Below are 6,226 nucleotides of genomic sequence, written 5' to 3'. Positions count from 1 at the left end.
TATCTATCTATCTATCTATCTATCTATCTATCTATCTATCTATCTATGTATCTATCTATCCATCCATCTGTACATCCATCTATCTATCTATCTATCTATCTATCTATCTATCTATCTATCTATCTATCTATCCTTCTCTAATATGTTATATTCTAACCTCAGTTTTCCCTCCATCCTCTCCTTCCAGTCTGCCCTTCACTTTCCCTTTCCCCCAGATTCATTCCTCCTCTGTCTCCTTTACGAAAAGGGCAGGCTATCTGGGGATTTCTACCAAACATGGCATAACAAGTTACAATAAAACTAGGCACATACTCCCTTCAGGTAACTTTAGGCTGTGTAAGGAGTTCTCTGATTCAGCAATTCCAAAATGTGTTGATGGCTCACAGATTATACAGGATATTATAAAAAGATTGGGCATTTTTAATGTAGAAATTATTCATAAGTTGTCCAGACATGTTTATAAAACATATAATACTTTCATTTATAAGTAATGCATTTCATTTGCCCAATGTATGCAGAATGTGATTCCCCATAAATAAAAATATGAAGTTATTTTGTATATATTACTCGTGCAATTTTCCACATATGCATAGATAAGGATATATTTTGCACACTATATATCTTTATATAATTTAGATAATTCCCTCTTGAAATAATTTCTAAGTAAGCCTGAAATTAACCAGTTACATACAAACACACCTTCATGTGGAATTTAATGCTGGACAACAAATCAACCACATGTTACATGCTTAAGGTTTTGTCCAATTTCATGCCAAATACCTGATGTACATCTCTATTCTATTCACTAATGTGTTCTTAAACTCAGAGGTGGAAAGTGCCATTTTAATGTTGTTTTCATCTACATGTCTTTAACAAGTGCATTGAGCAATAGCTCGGATATTGAAGTCTTTATCTGCTCATTATTCAAGAATAATTTACCGAAGGCTGAGTAGCTCAGGAACAGTGGAAGCTAATTTCTCACACTTCTAGATGCCCAAAACTTAGGGATCGAGCAGGAGCAGTCTGGTGAGGGCTCATTCTCTGCTTCATAGACGTCATAAAGGGAAATTTTGAGAGTTACTAAAATAATAACATGACTGAGATAGCCTTTTTATTAATGAACATTCATACTTCTAAAGGGTGGGGGTCTGCTGATTTGTCAAATTGGAAGCTTCCTTAGGTCTTTTTTCAGTTTCACAGAATTTCTGGAATGTTCCAAACTGCTGATCTGTAGTTTTCCATGATCTTTTATGCTACTCAGTGGATACAGTTTGAGTCTCCCACAGCCAAGGATTTTGAGTATCTCAAGTTAGCACTGTCAACAAGACATTTTTTTTTCATTTTGAATTAGAATTCATATTATACTTTCTAACAAATTGGTTTTAGATAAGTGAAATTTTAAAGATGGCTCTTAGTTGAACAAAGAATTTTTTCAAAAAAAAAAAAAAAACCACTTGATTGTTGAGTTAGTAATTGTAGGAGAATTTTAATCTAACAACATGGCTACTCTGGCAAAGGATCTCATCCAAACTCCAAGGTCTGTGTGATTCTGCTGGAATGCACACTTTTAATCCCAAACAATGACATCTAATAGAGAGGCAGTCAAAGTGATAAATCAGAGAAAGATTTGATAGAATGAGTCAGAGGGATAGGCTACATCCAACTCTCATGAGGACAGACGGGGGAAAAAAAGGTAACTTAAGAGTAATTGTTAAAAGGAAAAAAAAAGTGCCGTTGGGAGAGAGATGCTGTTGAGTTCAGTTGAGTTTGGTGCACTTCGGTTAAATACAGTTGAGTTCATTCAGTTTGTTTCTGAGTTCAGAGGCAGCTTTTCCAAGCAGAGTAACTCAGTAAGAAGCCAAGAGAAGCCAATTTAAATCAGCCACCTTGGAAAGCAGTTTGAGCCAGAACAGCTCCATCCATTTGCCTGCAAAATTCATGAAATCCTTGTTTTTAATAGCTGAGTAGTATTCAATTGTGTAAATGAACTACATTTTCTTCTTTCATTCTTCAGTTGAGAAACACACTTGGAATACCCATAGGCCATATGAAGCTCAAGAAGAAGGAAGACCAAAGTGTGGATGCTTCAGTCCTACTTAGGAGGAACAAAATAATCACTGGAAGTAGAGGGAAAGAGGGACTTGGTAGGGAGAAAGGAGGAGGAGGGGAAAAAAGGGGGACAGAGTCAGGTGTGGGAGGAGACAGGGGAGATGTACAGAAGGTCAGGAAAATGAAGAGAGGTGTATAGCAGTGGGGGATAGGGAACTGGGGTGATCAGTAAGTTCCAGATACCAGGAAAGCAAGAGGCTCCCAGGACCCAATGGGGATGACATTAGCTGAAATCTCCAAGACTTTTAGAACAAAAGGGTGTTGTATTTTGTCAAAGGCTTTTTCAGCATCTACTGAGATGATTATGTGGGTTTTTCCTTTCTGTCTAAGTTGGATTACAGTGATCTATTTTCATTGAACTACCCCTGCATCCCTCAGATGAAACCTATCTGATCATGGCATATGATGTCTTTGATGTGTTCTTGGATTATGTTTGAGAATATTTTATTTGAATATTTTTGCATCAATATTCATAAGGGAAATTGGTATGAAATTCTCTTTATTTGTTGAGTCTCTATGTGGTTTAGGTATCAGGGTGACTATGGCCTCATAGAGCAAGTTTAGCAATGTTCTTTCTGTTCCTTTTTGTAGACTAGTTTGAGGAATATTGATATTAGCTCTTCTTTGAAACTCTGGTAGAATTCACTGCTAAAACCACCTGTGCCTGAGCTTTTTGTTGATTGGGAGACTTTTAACGACCGCTTCTATTTCCTTAGGGGTTATAGGACTACTAAGATAGTTTGCCTGATCTTGATTTAACTTTGGTAGGTGGTATCTGTCTAGAAAATCATCCATTTCATTTAGATTTTCCAATTTTGTGGAGTACAGGCTTTTGAAGTAAGACCTAATGATTTATTTTGAACTTACTCCATTGTTATGTCTCCCTTTTCATTACTGATTCTGTTTATTTGGATACATTTCTCTGCCTTTTAGTTAGTTTGGCTGAGGGTTTGTCTATCTTGTTGATTTCCTCAAAGAACCTGCTCTTGGTTTTATTGATTCTTTTCATGTTTTCTTTATTTCTAATAGATTGATTTCAGCCCTGAGTTTTATTATTTCCTGCTGTCTACTCCTCTTGGGTGTGTTTGCTTCTTTTGTTTCTAGAGCTTTCAGCTGTACTTTTAAGTCGCTAGTATGAGAAATCTCCTATTTCTTTATGAAGGCACTCAGGCTATGAACTTTCCTTTTAGCACTGCTTTCATTGAGTACCATAAGTTTGGATATGTCGTGCCTTCATTTTTATTGAATTCTAGAAAGTCTTCAATTTCATTTTTTGTTTCTTCCATTACCCTGAGATCATTGAGTAGGGAGTTGTTCAATTTCCATGAATGCGTAGGCTTTCTGCTGTTTCTGTTGTTTTTGAAGTCCAGCTTTAATTTATGATGGTCTGACAGAATACAAGGAATTATCCCAATTTTCTTGTATCTGTTGAGGCTTGCTCTGTTACCAAGTATATAGTCTGTTTTGGAGAAGGTTCCATGAGATGCTGAGAAGAAAGTATATTCTTTTGTGTTTGAGTGAAATTTTCTATAGATAGCTGTTAGGTCCATGTGATTCATAATCTCTGTTAGTTTCATTGTTTCTCTGTTTACTTTCTGTCTCGATGACCTGTCCATTGGTGAGAGTGTGGTGTTGAGGTCCCCCACTATTAATATGTGCAATTCAATATGTGCAATATGGCTAATTTTGTACACTTCGAAAGAGAAATTTAAGTTTTTTACCAATTGGAATCCAACTGGAATCTGCAATTCAGTGTGTGATTTAAGCTTTAGTAATGTTTCATTTACAAATATGTGTGTCTGCCCAAGTGTTTGGAGCACAGATGTTCAGAACTGAGATGTTCAGAACATCATCTTGGTGGATTTTTCCTTTGATGAGTATGAAGTGTCCTTCTCCACCTCTGCTGCTTACTTTTGGTTAAAATTCTATTTCATTAGATGGGAGAATGGCTACTCCAGCTTGTTTCTTGTGTCTATTTGCTAGGAAAGACTTTTTCTAGCCATTTTCTCTGAGGTAATATATATGTTTGTTGCTAAGTTGTATTTCTTGTATGCAGCAGAATGATGGATCCTATTTATATAATCACTTTGTTTGCCTGTGTCTTTTTACTGTGGATTTGAGTCCATTGATGTTGAGAGATATTAATGACCAATGGTTGTTATTTCCTACTATTTTGATGTTGGTGGTGGTAGTTTGTGTGTGTGTGTGTGTGTGTGTGTGTGTGTGTAATTTCTTTTGGTTTTCTGATGTGGAGTTATTTACTTGTGATTTCTTTGGTATAGTTATCCTCCTTGTGTTGGAGGTTTAGGTTTGAATTTTTCATAGTGTCCCAAATTTCCTGAATGTTTTGTGCTAGAAACATTTTAGCTTCAGCATTTTCTTTGACCAACGTATTAATTTCTTCTATCATACCTTCTATGACTAAGATTCTCTCTCTTTCTCTTGTATTGTGTTGGGGATACTTATGTCTATAGTTCCTGTTCTCTTTCCTAGATTTTCCATTCCTAGGGTTGCCTCAGTTTGTGGGGTTTGTTGTTGTTGTTGCTTCTATTTCCATTTTCAGTTCTTGAACAGTTTTATTCATTTTCTTTACCTATTTGATTGTATTTTCTTGTATTTCTTTATATTTATTCTCTTCCTCTTTAAGGATCTCTACCTGTTTGATTGTATTTTCCTGTATCTCTTTAAGGGATTTATTCATTTCCTCTTTAAAGGTCTCTATCATCTTTATAAGATTAGATCAAGGTCATTTTCCCACAATTCTCATGTATTAGGATTTCCAGGGCTTGCTTCAGTAGGTTATAAAAGCTGGGTTCTGGGGCTGCCATATTGCCTTTGCTTTTGCTGATTGTGGAGCGCTGCTGCCACGCCTTAAAGATGGCGCCGGCTTGCCCTTGCTGACTTGGAGTAAACAAGCCTTGTTTGGTCCTGGGGCGGTACTTCCTGGTGGCCTGATCTTGTGTCATGGGTCCTTGACCAATCACAGTGCGAGACGTGGTATGGGCTCATGGGCAGTCCTACGCAGGGTATAAAGCTTCGCTCCTGAGCTGGCTCGGGGGCACATCTTCAAGATTCATGTAACAAGCAATTCCTGAGTAAACTGCTGCTGGAAGGAACTGGTGTGCGAGTCTTTCTTCCCTGCTGGTCGGGGTGGTAGGCGCCGCACAGCTGATTATGTTCTTATACTATCTTTTAGCCATTTGATTGTCCCTAGTGTTGGCAGGCCTGGTAGTCCCTGATGAGAGCAGGCCTCTGGGGCTACAGGTAAAGCTGGCAGTCCCTGATGTCAGCAGCCCTCTGGGACTGCAGCTTGTCCCTGGCAGCAGCAGGCTTCCAGTGATGCAGCAGAGCTGGTGGTCCCTGATGGTTGCAGGCCTCTTTTTGTCCTGGGCAGCAGCAGACCTCCAGGGATGCAGGTGGAGTTGTGACCCCAAAAATGAAGTGAAGAATGGGGAGAGAGGAACTTGCTGCTGCTGAGTTTAGCCAAGGGAGCTGACAGGCAGGTGATTAAGCTAGCACTCTCACCTCATGGTCCCTGATGGCTACAGGTCTATGGGATTGTGGTTAGAGGTATGGAGGGAAAGATTTCTTAACTGCCAGTTTACATAATTTTCCTTCATATTAAAACTGTCATTGTTGAGTATCATGGAATAATATTATTCTTGGTATCTTAGTAATTGATAATAATTTGTTTTATACATATTATTAAACATTTTATTAATATACACCCTACATTCCACATATAATGAAATTATAGTCTCATTAAGCCTTTTGTTTCTATACTTAAGTCTTTTATGGTTTGAATTGAAAAACTCCTCAAATACACGTGAAAGGTTTGATCCCCAGCTAGCGGCACTATTTGGAAATGATTAAATTATGAATTTATCTCGTCAGTGAATAGTTGAATGAGCTGTCAGTAGGTGTACTAATTAATTACTTGCCAGGTATAATCAATTAATGTAATAAATTAGTTATATTAGTTAATTATAGCTGTGGTAAAATACCCCCAACAAAAGCGATTTAAGGAAGAAAGGGTTTATTTGGCTTATGGTTCCAGAATGAGAAAATCCATCATTTCATGAAAGGCAGAGCTGAGGGAAGCATGCTTACACGGGGG

Source organism: Grammomys surdaster, unplaced genomic scaffold (assembly GCF_004785775.1).
Source record: "Grammomys surdaster isolate TR1022 unplaced genomic scaffold, NIH_TR_1.0 65, whole genome shotgun sequence".
Classification (NCBI taxonomy): Eukaryota; Metazoa; Chordata; class Mammalia; order Rodentia; family Muridae; genus Grammomys; species Grammomys surdaster.
This window is presented reverse-complemented; position numbering follows the sequence as displayed.